This window comes from Mustela lutreola, chromosome 2, assembly GCF_030435805.1.
Source record: "Mustela lutreola isolate mMusLut2 chromosome 2, mMusLut2.pri, whole genome shotgun sequence".
NCBI lineage: Eukaryota > Metazoa > Chordata > Mammalia > Carnivora > Mustelidae > Mustela > Mustela lutreola.
The window spans coordinates 129242107-129258163 of record NC_081291.1 but is presented as its reverse complement, the minus strand read 5'-3'; positions in this window follow the sequence as shown (position 1 = coordinate 129258163).

The window sequence follows — 16057 nt, the reverse complement described above, 5'->3', positions numbered from 1 at the left end:
ATTTTCTGTTACTATTGGCTGGGAATTGAACTTACTAATATGTCTGTTTCAAAGCAGCCTTTATGTGGTTTGTGAGTCTCACAGGAATTACTGTCACTGATTTATTCTGTTCTTGGGCCCAGTAACTTTGGAATTTTTACATACGGTCTACAGGCACATGAAGTTATAAACATAGTCTCCATCACCACTGATGAGAGAGAACACTACCAGTCACTAAAGGAGCTTGAGCAGTTGACTGGAAATCCAAACCCAGTCTCAGAAATCAAGAATTCTAGCCAAGTCCTATTACTAGAGGACATTCTATCCATTTACCCAAAGAGCTAATGGAGTCTCCCAGCTCAGAGCCCTAATATCATCCACATTCCCCAACTGGACACAGGCAATGATGGCCTGTCACTCATTCACTCATCAAATTGTATTTTGCATTTACTATGTGTAGCCCCTGAGCTCTGCATATTTGATATTTACACATCAAAAGAGTCTCTCCTGGTTGAAAAACCAAAAGGGTATTGAGTTCTTTGACAGAAGAGCAATCAGGGAAGAAAACCTAAAAATACATATTATCTGACAAGATTCTCCTTGAAACCAAGCTTGTGAAAATTTGAAAAAGTTTCTCAAGAGTGAGAAATTAGAAATGGAAATTAGGTGTAGTATCCATTCTTACCAACTCATGGTGTATAAAAATATCGATGATGTTCTCTTAAAAGCACAAAATGTACTTTTTTGTGTTGGACAAAACTTCCATGAGCAAATTACCAAGGGAATGTTTCTGGCAAAATATATGAGGCTAAAAGTGCTTGTGTGAAAGATGCCTCAGCTTGATAACCTTTGGAAAATGCCCATTATACTTAATCACAGTTTATTGATAGGCATTCATTAATTATAATAATATTTTGTTGATCCATGGATCCTGTCATCCCTAATTTTCAAAGTGCTTTACAGCCAGTAATTAATTCCTCCAACATCCTAGAGACACATTTAAAAGAAACTTGTGGCAAAACTTGCAGTGATGCTCAGAATACCTTACTCAGGCATTTCAGGACTTTGAGACCCAGATGTGGTTTTGTTGCCTGAAGCCTCAGAATGAGGAGCAGCTGGTTCCCAAATTGTACCTAGAAGGAGCCCTCACAGAGGGAAACTCTCATACGCTGTTGAAGGAAGACATTCAGGGTGTGGGAAAGGCCACTCATGATGATGGCACTTACAGCTGGCGTGACCTATTGGCTAAAACAGAACCCATGAGGAGTTATAGGAGAAAGTTCCCCAGGTTTCACGAAAATGCCTATTCTCACCATTCATAATAGGAGAGAGATGTTCTCTCCCGTGACTCAGTTCCATGCAACATGTGGGCTCGGACACCGAGAGGTAGGGAGAGCCCTCACACAGGAGTCCAGGGACTGGGCTGTCACTCCACTGCTTGGCTGTGTGACCCAGAGTGAGACACTTCCCCTCTCTGAGTCTTATTTCTTCATCCACAAACTTAGTTTGGATTAGTTGAAAGCCATATGTCACAAAAGGCAGCCTGCGGGACAACATTGGCTGGGAGCCCTGTTTTCTTTGGCTCACCCAGTGTTTTTTTAAAATACATGTACTTCTGGTTTGCCTCAGCCCCCACCATTCCTTGTGACCTTCCACCCAGTCTTCCTCACTCATTTGTGTCCCTTTCCTGGCCCCTGCAGGCATCTGAGGTTGCGGCTGCTGGGTTAGGTGATTTCAGACGCTACTTCTCTCCCTGACACCTGGTAGTCTATGTCCTGACAGGTGACGAAGCCTCAGCAGTCAGAATTACAAGACTACGAAGTTTGGAGCTCTTTTTAAAAAAATATTTTCCAGACTCTTCTATCTACAAGCTGATGGTATAATATAGATCCCCAACAGCCAAGCTCTCCACTGTAATCACACCACAGGCCTTTCTATCTCTTGTTCACAGCAAGTGATAGCACTCAGCTTAGAACCCAGGGTTGGTTGGTTGGTTGTTTTTTTGTTTTGTTTTTCATTTTTTGTTTTTCCTAATTCTCTCTCCTTGACTCTTGGAGGCCCGCTAAGTGAATCACCCAGAGGGCAAAAATCTCTTGTCAAGGGCCAGACTTGAAGCAATGATGGAGGAAAGAGAGGTCAGTGCCATGGGAGAGTTTCCCTCCAAATTTAAGTTAGAAAGGGGTCACAAATGCAGGCTAGCTATTTTAGGATTATCTTCTGCAGATTCCCAAACTTCCTGACTCTTTCAACAGCTCCACCCCTTACTGAGTGCTTTCCTAGTGGGGCAGGTTTCTCCGAGCCCTCCAGCACGGCTCCCTGTCTGCAGGGAAATTTGTTCCCGTTGACCCGAGGGCGCACAGCTGCGGCAGCCACCCCCTGCCCCCTGGGACACAGGCTGTCTGTACAATGCAACCCTGTTGTCGAAACTTCCCCACATATGTCTGCACACAGGAGTTCTGTCCTGAATGCGGTCTGGGTCATGGGGTGGAATGCACACAGGGTGGAGAAAAAGACCTCTTTTTCAAAAGCGTTCTTTTTATAAGCTTTGTCTCCTCGGGCCCCTGCCCCGGACAACTTGGAATTTTCTCTTGTTGCCGAAACATATTTCTATTAAATACGACCCAGGCAGTTGTGTGCCCCGCCTGCAGGATCTGTTGGCCAAACATTGGAAAAGGACCCAACTCCAGGTGAAAATCAAGGAGATGAGTCCATGAGCCACAAAAACCATTGTGGTTTAGCAATCAACTCTCCTTTATTAAATAGTTAAGTGTCTTCTTCATGATCAGAGTCAAACGTGCTCACTGCCGAAAACGAGGGGAGTGAATAACAATCACCCATCACCTGACCACCTGAAGATTTCATGTTAGCACATTTTCTGGAGACTTTCTATGCCCAGGAATATTTATTTTAATGAAGTTGAGATCATACTAATCTCATCACTTAAAGCCATGCTTTTGTTTTCAGGACACTGAAATTTCTCTCAGGGTAGACAAAAGCTTATGTCATTTAATTCATTTGTAATAAGATGGTCAAGGTTTAAGGAGGAATGGAAATATTGGTCCAGAACCACAGAACCTTAGTCATTGAGAAAGGAGATTCAGTGCCTCTTTAAAAAAGCTTATAGTTTTAATGGACGTAAGAGGTGGAACCCAGATCTTGTTTCTTGCCCACACACATCTTCCATGGGACTCCTGTCTATCTACTGAAATTCATTCTCATGGAAATACTTGGGAAAATAACTATTTTTCTTTTCCTATTATTATCTCTTAATGAACCTCTGAGATTTAACTCAGAACCACTAGATTTTTTTTTAAAGATTTTATTTATTTATTTGACAGAGTAAGATCACAAGTAGGCAGAGAGGCAGGCAGAGAGAGAGAGAGAGAGGGAAGCAGGCTCCCCGCTGAGTGGAGAGCCCGATGTGGGACTCAATCCCAGGACCCTGAGATCATGGCCTGAGCTGAAGGCAGTGGCCCAACCCACTGAGCCACCCAGGTGCCCTAGAACCACTAGATTTTAAATCAGGCTTGGGAGAAGTCCCAGTGTATGCCCACTTCCCAAGGGTTTTGCTCTGGGAGCATAAACAAGTGGTCTATATGGGGAGGGAGAGAGGATACATACACATAAGGGAAGGAGAGCTAATAAGTGGTGTTCTCAGAGTTAAAAAATAAATGAAAAGCTTTATATGAATGACTCTATGTTCAGCCTCAAGCTTTAAATAGATTTAGCGCTGCCTAGAAAGCATGAGCTCAGCACGAGAACTGGTACGGCATAAACACGTTTCCCTTGTTGTATTCACCTGCAAGGTGAAGAGACTCCCAAGAAGAGGAGTTGTTGAGGAATTCGATAAGATGGGGGAGCCGCAGTACTACGGCAAGAGCTCTTGCTCTGCCCTAGCCTGGCCAATCCCAGATTCAGGGAACAGAGCCCATCTGATATTGCCACACAAGGCAGTTTTCAAGGGTGCCATGCACTCAGGGCTCTTTGTCCCCGATTGAAACAAGCCCCAGAAGCCCACTGATGAAGGCGTTTCCATCAGGGTTGTTATGGAGATGAGCCTCGTGGACACCCTCAACTGTGTAGATTGCAATCAGCAGGCAGAGAAAATGAAATGCAGAGCTGCCCTCTCAGTAACGGGGCATTCAGCACAATTATGTGAACTCCCCAAATGGCTCAGGTAAATGAGAATTTCAAAATTCTACCACCTCATTTATTCAGGCCCTGGAAAACAAGTGATTTGTCTGAAACTAGCGCTTACTAGATGGGCAGAGTACTCTGGGGGCATTCATGTTTGAGAGCTTTACTGAAGGACAAACATGACACACTCCTCACAGGAAGGAAAGGGCCAAGGGAAGGCAGGTGCTGCACCCACCCCTTCTGTCCCTCTGCCCCCCTTCCCCCTCTTGGTTACAGTCGCCCAATCTGATTCAGGCAGAAAGCCTACCTGTCTGACTTTCATGGCTTGCCTGCTACCTGACTGGCTCCAGTAGGTGTCAGCTCTGGCCGCAATGGGACAGAATGTGGGTCTCACCTCCCTCAGGGGGTGGGCTTATCCAAAGTGCCAGGAACCCCTGCCCAGCTGCCCCATGTTGCTAAGAGCCGAGCTCATGCTATATACCTGAATCCCTAGATGTACCTATTCAAGGCTTCCCCTAGAAAATTCCTTTCCCTAAAGTCTTACTTATTAGAAAATTGAAAACATTCTTACTTATCTTTTCTTATCACCAAAACAAAATCTGTTCATTATAAAAAAAAATTGGAATATAAAATATGTACCAGGAGGGGGAAAAAAAGAAAGAAAACCCCCACCCACTTACTAGAAACAACTACTGTTAGTACTATCCTTGTTATACATATTTGTGTGTGAGAATATATATACTGTAATGTCTATTGCTTTGTAACCTGTATTTTGTCCTTACTCTATGGTGATTATCTTTCCGTGTCATTAAATATTCATTCCTCAACAACTGCACTTTTTGACAACATCAAAAATGATACCAATTCCAACATGGATTGCTCATCTAGGAACCCGTCTTGAGATATAGGGAAGACTGTTGCACATTCTGCTAAGGACAGCTGTCCCGGCACCTCAAAACATTTAAAGTTCTAACAGAAAGGTCTAACCTTGCCAGCCTGGTGGGACTCTGACTTTGGGCCATTTCCTTGACTCTTCCTTCTACACAAGCAGAAGTCAGGGAGAAAGGGAGCACTGCCCTCTTCAAATGTAAGGCTTCCGTAGATTACAAAGTCTTGCCTGAGAAAAAAATCATTGTTCATTCAGAGAGAAGATGTAGGCTAAGTACCACACCGAGCTAGAAGCTCAGAGTCCATGAAAGGAGAGATTGCATCTCTAACACTTGGATTTTCAAGAAAGTTAAAAACCTGTCAAAATCTTGAAATATACCAGGCACTTCTCTTCTCCACAGTGACAGACCTTCCTGAAAATAAACTCAGGGATCCAGAATGTTCTTTTCTATTCTGGTTTCTGTTCAGTCCTTAATACACTCTTCCCAGTGCTTCATGGCTGAGGACCTGAACATTTTCCTTTGGTCATTTGTTTTTTGTTTGTGTGTTTTGGGTTTTTTAAGATTTTATTTATTTATTTGAGAGAGAGAGAGAGAGAACATGAGCAAAGTGGAGGGATAGAGGGAGAAGGAGAAGCAGGCCTCCTGCTGAACTGGGAGACAAACTTGGGCTCGATCCCAGGACCCCAGGATCATGACCAGAACCCAAGGCAGATGCTTAAGCAACTGAGCCACCTAGACACCCCTCCCTTGGTCATCCTTTACAGCCCATGTAGGGAGGGGTCTTCTGTGAGTGGGGACATCGGATGGAGGAGAGTATTGTGCTATCTACATAACTAATTTTGTCTGAGCTAAAGTTCTCTTTCCTAGCTTTGGAATCAAGCCAAGCCAGCAACTATAACTGGGAACTTCCAAGGTGCTGGCAGTTGTCTCAGAAATGACCTGGGAGTCATCTCTGCCTTATTCTTACTTTGCTCAGTAAGAAAAACTGTGAGAGCTTGGCTGTCCATTAAGCAGTTCAAGATGAAGGTTAGCAACAAAATTTGTAATTTCATTCTCCTACATTGTTACTCAAGCTACAGATAACTGTGGGAACGATCTGGTTCTTCTGACACTGTTATCCCTGATAACTCTGTGTTATAATCTGTTTTCTAGCTGGCCCCGTTTGGAGAGGAGATAAAAATGCACACCACGTTGCTAGCAAAACAATGTAATAATATCACTGGTTTTGAAAGACATTTTTGGAAAAATGAGGGATGGAAAAACTTTTCAGTTTTATTTACATGGATCCAACATTCATTTATTCATTCAACAACCATATGTGAGGCTCTGCTACTGAATTGTAGGAGATGCAAAGATGAAAAAAGGCGCAGCTCTGTCCCCTTACCTTCTAGCAGGGAGATAAACTATGTTTACCAACAAGCATGTAGTATAATTTAATCAGTGTTAGAAGAAAAATAAAGATATACTTTATGAGACTCCAAAAAAGGGAAGGAAGTAATGAGAGGATGGAAGAAGACTTCACCGAGGAGATGACGTCTGAGCTGGACCCTGACAGGTATGTGGGGGTGGGTGGGAGGCAACTTCAGGCAGAAGGAGCAGCATCAGAAAAAGCACAGAAGTCAAGAATGTATGGATGTGTAGCAAACAGTGAGTATTTTTGTATGACTAGGGTGTAGGATACATAAATGGAGGGACAAAGAGGGAATACGCTTAGAAGTCAAAGTCAGATGAATATTTTGGAGGATCTTGAATATCAAGCTAAGAAGTGTTGGATTTTATTCCAATAGGTTGGTGCTTCTCTAGCTTTATCAGAATCACCTGGAGGGGTTGTTAAGCTACAGACTGTGGGCCCCATCCCCAGAATTCCTAATGGAGGTCTGGCACGGGCCCCCAGAGACTGGCATTCCTAGCAAGGTCCCAGGGGACGCTGATGTAGCCAGTCTGGGTTGAGAACCACTGCTCCACGGCTCACCTCTGTGGCTCAGAGAAAGCGACTGCAAAGGGACAAGGTAAGGGAGGGAAGGCAATAATTAGAATCCTTCTAAGTGCATTCGAGGGGACTAGGCCTTTGAACCTACAGCATCCTAGATGTCCTCAGCAAAAGGGCTTGGTCGGAGTTGTTTACTGTATACAAAAACATTTGTATCCGTCTCTAAGCTGGAGTACCAAAGGACATGAATCTAGGGATAGGGTGTTTTTTGTCCCTCTTTGAAAATATAATCTTACGGGGAGGCAGCATTGTAATGTAATGCTAGAATCCACAGCCCTGAGTTAAAACCGCCCCTTCTGCCAATGGTTTAACTTCTTGAAGTCTCGGTGGCTCTATATTCAAGATGGGGTAACAATACGAGTGCACAGCATTGTGGTGAGAACGTGGGGAAAACCACAGGGAGCACTTGGCACCGTGCCCAGCGCACCGTGGGGCGGGGTGAATTTTGGTTTCCTCCCTACCTCAACCCCTTGGAGTGGGAGAGAAGTGTGTGTCGCCTCTGCTGACAGCCTCAGAAGCCTCTCTGGGGCGAGCAGCCCGTTAGAGACCCGAGGTCCCACAGTGACCCAGTCACACCTTTGGCATCAGCCTTGCCACAGTGTGGTTCTCCTTCCATATGGCGTCGGGGACTGCAGCCTGGCCAGCTCTCTTCTGCCTGCTGGGAGAGCACTGGGAAGGGCTGAGAAGGGGCCTCTGAAATGGGACAAGGACACAGAGGGAGGAGTCGCTGGAGCAAAGGAAGGTTCTGTCTGCTTTAAGATTGTGTCCAGGCCCCGGGGGCCTTGGCCAGAGCAGTTTCATTTTGGGCCTCTTGAGGCTTTGATCCTCGCAGGGAGGCCCATGTGAGCTGTACAGGACTTTCAGATTGCCTGGGGAAAGAAACGAGTGGGTAAGCATTTTCTTCGTTAACCAGATCAATCTGATGTCATAACAGCCCCAGACAGGAAAGCAGGACGCAGACTTGGCAGTGAATCACAGGGGGAAGGGCGTCTCACTGAGCCTGTGTCGCGGGAACTTGATGACAAAAGGGGGCCAGAGGCCCCGCACCCCCAATGGGGGAGAAAGGGTTTGGGAAACAGGCAGCCAGATGAAGCCATGGTGGGGGAGGGAGACTGGAGTAAAAGGGGGTGTCACACCATTGGGTCTCCTGTTCTGGGCTGACCAAACCAAGTTGGCAGGGTCAAGGTTAGTAGAGAGGTCAGTGCCTTATTTGTCCATTGGATGGGGAGATGGAGTGAGGGCAGGGAAGCTGTTTCACTAAATGACATCTCTGTGCCTACCCCATGAGCCATTTTGTGGTTCTGTGATAGGAGCTAACAAGCCCTACAAGAGCCCAGCTTCCACCTGATGTCGATCCAGGGATGAGTAATGAAAGGGAGCATCAGGTCCATGGGGTCTCCAGCTGTGAATTGGCACCCTTCATTGTTTAAAGTTTATTTCCTTTCCCCCTAAGTAGATGCAGTACAGAGACAAAGGAATACTACACAGCTAAAATAAGTGCCTTTGCAAAGCACTGCAGTGATGAGGAAAGGAAAGGCAGGTCACAAAAACAGTATAACCCTGCTATCAGTAAAAAATAGAATGAAACGGGGTGCCTGGGTGGCTCGGTGGCTTGAGCACCTGATTCTTGAAGCTGTGTCAGGTTATCTCAGGGTCATAAGATCGAGCCCCTGCACTTAGGCTCTCAGCTCGTGGAGAGTCTGCTTAAGATTCCCTCTCCCTCTCCTACTGCACTTCCCCTAGCTCCAGCTCTCTTTCTCTCTAAAATAAATAAATAAATAAATCTTAAAAAAAAAAAAAAAAAACAAATGAAATAAAGACTAAAAAACATCTCGGGGCTGACTCTGATGGTCAAATTACAGATACTTTTTTTCCCTTTTCTGCATTTTTGAAATTATTTACAAGTAAGCATGTATTCCCTTTGAAATAAGAAAAGACAAAATATACATATATATATATTTTTAAAGATTTTATTTATTTATTTGACAGACAGAGATCACAAGTAGGCAGAGAGGCAGGCAGAGAGAGAGAGGAGGAAACAGGCTCCCTGCTGAGCAGAGAGCCCAATGTGGGGCGCGATCCCAGGACTCTGGGATCATGACCTGAGCCGAAGGCAGAGACTTTAACCCACTGAGCCATCCAGGCGCCCAAGACAAAAATATTTAATTAAGAAAATAGGTTCACTATACAAAGTGGTGCTCTCTTTTACTAAATATGAATATGAACTATCTGAAACTAATAGAACGCTATGTATTAACTACACTGGAATTAAAATAAAATGTTTTAAACTGTGAATATAAACTATATACAATTTTGTGACCTATACTTAAGCATTTTCCATGCTGTTAAAAAGTCTCTAGTATTATTTTTAATTGCTGCATGGTATTTTGTCACATAAATATAGCATACATTTTTGTCTTAATCCCCAATTTGTTGGCTGTTTATATTGCTTCCACCTTTTTATTATTACAAAGAATGTTACAATCAATATCTTTTTAGCTTATTAACTTTCCTGTAGGTTTCTTTGAAAATTAGCCTCCTACAGATTTTATCTTGCCTCTAATTCCCTTGGCAGGATTGAATTTCCACAGATTCACACAACTGCAGCAACATCTTTTTCATGATATAGAGATAAACTCTTTACCTTTTTTTGTAAGCTCCCTCTCTCATGCTAAGATTGTTAGGCATCTGAATTGCCAAGATAGTTGTCAATCACAAAGTGGAGTTTTCAAGGTTACTCAGTCCTATGTCCATTTATAGGCAGGAAACTGAGGCCCTGAGAAGTGACATGACCAGCCCAAGCGCATACATGGTTAATTGTGACCCAGCTGGAAAAACAACTTTGTGACTATTTTCCAAGTACTGGGAACTTTGGAGGAACTGCAGCAACATCTTTTTCATGATATAGAGATAAACTCTTTACCTTTTTTTGTAAGCTCCCTCTCTCATGCTAAGATTTTCTTGTAAGATTGTTAGGCATCTGAATTGCCAAGACAGTTGTCAATCACAAAGTGGAGTTTTCAAGGTTACTCAGTCCTATGTCCATTTATAGGCAGGAAACTGAGGCCCTGAGAAGTGACATGACCAGCCCAAGCGCATACAAGGTTAATTGTGACCCAGCTGGAAAAACAACTTTGTGACTATTTTCCAAGGACTGGGAACTTTGGAGGATCAGGAAACACTAAATGATGATAGAGCAGAAGACAGAATGAAAAAAGATGAGGTGGTAAGAGGGGAAGGAATAGAAGGATTAATAGGACAGAAGGAAGGCAGGGTTGCTTATGGGGAGAGGGAGAGAATGAACCAAGAACAGAAACGTAAAAGGAAAAAGAAAAAAGTAATGAGAAAAGTAACTGAGATAGTTCACAGCAGAGGTTCTCAGCCTTGACAGTACTGGCGTTTGGGACCAGCTGATCCTTTGTGGTGGACGGCTGTCCTCTGCATCGTAGCATGTTTCATAATGTCCCCAGCCTCCTACCCACAAGACACCGCCAGTTGCCCCTCCCGCCCAAGCCGTGACAACCAGAAACATTTCCAGATATTGCTAAATGCCTCCTGGGAGGCAGATTAGCCCAAGTCCAGAACCATTGCTCTGTGGCATTGTTCTCCACTGGAGAAATACTCCCCCTGCCTCACCTTATTGCTGGAAAGGTGTCTAAAATACCTGCTCTAAGACGAAATTGGAAGCAAAACATTTGAATGCATTTTAGAGAATGTCCCCAAACCATAAGGTTGTGTGTGCTACAAGGCAGGGAAGGAAAATGAATCAATGAAGCCCATTTTTCAGATAAAGAAAATAAGACTGTAATATGTAATCTGCTTTGGGCGCTAAGATGAGTCAGAGAGAAACCAGTAAGAGAAATATGAACTTAGGATCTGACCTTTAGAAAGAAGAAAAACAATTTGATCCCTGACCCCTCCCCACTTCAATCCTGGATCTTTGTGAGAAAAAGGAAGGAAATTTCCACTCTACTAAGAAGCTGATGAAGCATCAGGAATTGGTAAGAACATTAAAAAAAATTTTTTTCCTGTGAAGGATAAAAGCAGAGAGTGGCTTATAAGAGTTAGAGTCCCTGATTTAAATTAAAAAGAAGAAGTCATTGTGCACCAAACGCTCTCTAGTGCCTCAAGATCATCATCTCCCCAAAACTTCACATCAGTCCTTTTCACATGGGTCTTGTTATTATTTGACAGATGACAAGCTGAGGGCCAGAAGTTAGGTAACTTGCACAAGGTCACACACTAAGTGAAGAGACAAAGTTTTCAAGCCAGGCCTCCCCAAATCTCAAGGCCAGGCACCGACCTCTTGGCATCCCTGCCTCTATGCCACTGGCAAAGCCTACTCCTGTAAGGTCGCCATTTTGCCTCATTCCAAAGTATTTTTTAAGGAATCCCACAGTTCACTTCATTGGGGACACGGACAAGAGTTGGGGCATTGCCTGTAACTAAGGGATCCCATCTGCAATCCCCCCTGGGGGGGTGCTCACCTACATCCTAACTATGCAGGAAAATCAACAGATTATATCTCATAAGCTGCTGTCAGAATCCCAGTCCTGGGCTTGTACTCACCCCAGTCCCTTCCTCTGCCTGCTCGCCCCAGAACACAGAGGGTATGTGCCCCACACCAGCCCCCCACAACCACTGCTGCCCCAGCCTGGCCCAGTTGCCATGTTGCCAGCAAGTGCTTCCTTCCTTTCTTTCTTCAGCACAAAATCTTCCAGTGGGTGCAGGGCTGGAATCACTGTCAGACTTAAATTTTTTTTCATTATTGAAGTATAGTTTAACATCCAGTGTTATATTTAGTTTAGGTGTAAAGCATAGGGGTTTGACAATTCTATAGCTAAGCATCATCACCATGTGTCACCATATAACATAACTATATATTATTTTTTTTATACTTTTTTAATTTTTTATAAACATATATTTTTATCCCCAGGGGTACAGGTCTGTGAATCACCAGGTTTACACACTTCACAGCACTCACCAAATCACATACCCTCCCCAATGTCCATAATCCCAACCCCTTCTCCCAAACCCCCTCCCCTCGGCAACCCTCAGTTTGTTTTGTGAGATTAAGAGTCACTTATGGTTTGTCTCCCTCCCAATCCCATCTTGTTTCAATGATTCTTCTCCTACCCACTTAAGCCTCCATGTTGCATCACCACTTCCTCATATCAGGGAGATCATATGATAGTTGTCTTTCTCTGCTTGACTTATTTCGCTAAGCATGATACGCTCTAGTTCCATCCATGTTGTTGCAAATGGCAAGATTTCATTTCTTTTGATGGCTGCATAGTATTCCATAGTATAGTATACCACATCTTCTTGATCCATTCATCTGTTGATGGACATCTAGGTTCTTTCCATAGTTTGGCTATTGTGGACATTGCTGCTATAAACATTCGGGTGCATGTGCTCCTTTGGATCACTACATTTGTATCTTTAGGGTAAATACCCAATAGTGCAATTGCTGGGTCATAGGGCAGTTCTATTTTCAACATTTTGAGGAACCTCCATGCGGTTTTCCAGAGTGGCTGCACCAGCTTGCATTCCCACCAACAGTGTAGGAGGGTTCCCCTTTCTCCGCATCCTCGCCAGCATCTGTCATTTCCTGACTTGTTGATTTTAGCCATTCTGACTGGTGTGAGGTGATATCTCATTGTGGTTTTGATTTGTATTTCCCTGATGCCGAGTGATATGGAGCACTTTTTCATGTGTCTGTTCGCCATCTGGATGTCTTCTTTGCAGAAATGTCTGTTCATGTCCTCTGCCCATTTCTTGATTGGATTATTTGTTCTTTGGGTGTTGAGTTTGCTAAGTTCTTTATAGATTCTGGACACTAGTCCTTTATCTGATATGTCGTTTGCAAATATCTTCTCCCATTCTGTCAGTTGTCTTTTGATTTTGTTAACTGTTTCCTTTGCTGTGCAAAAGCTTTTGATCTTGATGAAATCCCAGTAGTTCATTTTTTCCCTTGCTTCCCTTGCCTTTTGCGTTGTTCCTAGGAAGATGTTGCTATGGCAGAGGTCGAAGAGGTTGCTGCCCGTGTTCTCCTCAAGGATTTTGATGGATTTCTTTCGTACATTGAGGTCCTTCATCCATTTTGAGTCTATTTTTGTGTGTGGTGTAAGGAAATGGTCCAATTTCATTTTTCTGCATGTGGCTGTCCAATTTTCCCAGCACCATTTATTGAAAAGGCTGTCTTTTTTCCATTGGACATTCTTTCCTGCTTTGTCGAAGATTAGTTGACCATAGATTTGAGGGTCTATTTCTGGGCTCTCTATTCTGTTCCATTGATCTATGTGTCTGTTTTTGTGCCAGTACCATGCTGTCTTGATGATGACAGCTTTGTAATAGAGCCTGAAGTCCGGAATTGTGATGCCACCAACGTTGGCTTTCTTTTTCAATATCCCTTTGGCTATTCGAGGTCTTTTCTGGTTCCATATAAATTTTAGCATTATTTGTTCCATTTCTTTGAAAAAGATGGATGGTACTTTGATAGGAATTGCATTAAATGTGTAAATTGCTTTAGGTAGCATAGACATTTTCACAATATTTATTCTTCCAATCCAGGAGCATGGCACATTTTTCCATTTCTTTGTGTCTTCCTCAATTTCTTTCATGAGTACTTTATAGTTTTCTGAGTATAGATTCTGTGTCTCTTTGGTTAGGTTTATTCCTAGGTATCTTATGGTTTTGGATGCAATTGTAAATGGGATTGACTCCTTAATATCTCTTTCTTCTGTCTTGCTGTTGGTGTAGAGAAATGCAACTGATTTCTGTGCATTGATTTTATATCCTGACACTTTACTGAATTCCTGTATAAGTTCTAGCAGTTTTGGAGTGGAGTCTTTTGGGTTTTCCACATATAGTATCATATCATCTGCGAAGAGTGATAATTTGACTTCTTCTTTGCCGATTTGGATGCCTTTAATTTCCTTTTGTTGTCTGATTGCTGAGGCTAGGACCTCTAGTACGATGTTGAATAGCAGTGGTGATAATGGACATCCCTGCCGTGTTCCTGACCTTAGTGGAAAAGCTTTCAGTTTTTCTCCATTGAGAATGATATTTGCGGTGGGTTTTTCATAGATGGCTTTGATGATATTGAGGTATGTGCCCTCTATCCCTACACTTTGAAGAGTTTTGATCAGGAAGGGATGCTGTACTTTGTCAAATGCTTTTTCAGCATCTATTGAGAGTATCATATGGTTCTTGTTCTTTCTTTTATTGATGTGTTGTATCACATTGACTGATTTGCGGATGTTGAACCAACCTTGCAGCCCTGGAATAAATCCCACTTGGTCGTGGTGAATAATCCTTTTAATGTACTGTTGAATCCTATTGGCTAGTATTTTGTTGAGTATTTTCGCATCTGTGTTCATCAAGGATATCGGTCTATAGCTCTCTTTTTTGGTGGGATCCTTGTCTGGTTTTGGGATCAAGGTGATGCTGGCCTCATAAAATGAGTTTGGAAGTTTTCCTTCCATTTCTATTTTTTGGAACAGTTTCAGGAGAATAGGAATTAGTTCTTCTTTAAATGTTTGGTAGAATTCCCCCGGGAAGCCGTCTGGCCCTGGGCTTTTGTTTGTTTGGAGATTTTTAATGACTGTTTCAATCTCTTTACTGGTTATGGGTCTGTTCAGGCTTTCTATTTCTTCCTGGCTCAGTTGTGGTAGTTTATATGTTTCTAGGAATGCATCCATTTCTTCCAGATTGTCAAATTTATTGCCGTAGAGTTGCTCATAGTATGTTCTTATAATAGTTTGTATTTCTTTGGTGTTAGTTGTGATCTCTCCTCTTTCATTCATGATTTTATTTATTTGGGTCCTTTCTCTTTTCTTTTTGATAAGTCGGGCCAGGGGTTTATCAATTTTATTAATTCTTTCAAAGAACCAGCTCCTAGTTTCGTTGATTTGTTCTATTGTTTTTTTGGTTTCTATTTCATTGATTTCTGCTCTGATCTTTATGATTTCTCTTCTCCTGCTGGGCTTAGGGTTTCTTTCTTGTTCTTTCTCCAGCTCCTTTAGGTGTAGGGTTAGGTTGTGTACCTGAGACCTTTCTTGTTTCTTGAGAAAGGCTTGTACCGCTATATATTTTCCTCTCAGGACTGCCTTTGTTGTGTCCCACAGATTTTGAACCGTTGTATTTTCATTATCATTTGTTTCCATGATTTTTTTCAATTCTTCTTTAATTTCCCGGTTGACCCATTCATTCTTTAGAAGGATACTGTTTAGTCTCCATGTATTTGGGTTCTTTCCAAACTTCCTTTTGTGGTTGAGTTCTAGCTTTAGAGCATTGTGGTCTGAAAATATGCAGGGAATGATCCCAATCTTTTGATACCGGTTGAGTCCTGATTTAGGACCGAGGATGTGATCTATTCTGGAGAATGTTCCATGTGCACTAGAGAAGAATGTGTATTCTGTTGCTTTGGGATGAAATGTTCTGAATATATCTGTGATGTCCATCTGGTCCAGTGTGTCGTTTAAGGCCTTTATTTCCTTGCTGATCTTTTGCTTGGATGACCTGTCCCTTTCAGTGAGGGGAGTGTTAAAGTCCCCTACTATTATTGTATTATTGTTGATGTGTTTCTTTGATTTTGTTATTAATTGGTTTATATAGTTGGCTGCTCCCACATTGGGGGCATAGATATTTAAAATTGTCAAATCTTCTTGTTGGACAGATCCTTTGAGTATGATATAGTGTCCTTCCTCATCTCTTATTATAGTCTTTGGCTTAAAATCTAATTGATCTGATATAAGGATTGCCACTCCTGCTTTCTTCTGATGTCCATTAGCATGGTAAATTCTTTTCCACCCCCTCACTTTAAATCTGGAGGTGTCTTCGGGCTTAAAATGTGTTTCTTGGAGGCAACATATAGATGGGCTTTGTTTTTTTATCCATTCTGATACCCTGTGTCTTTTGACAGGGGCATTTAGCCCATTCACATTCAGGGTAACTATTGAGAGATATGAATTTAGTGCCATTGTATTGCCTGTAAGGTGACTGTTACTGTATATGGTCTCTGTTCCTTTCTGATCTACCACTTGTAGGCTCTCTCTTT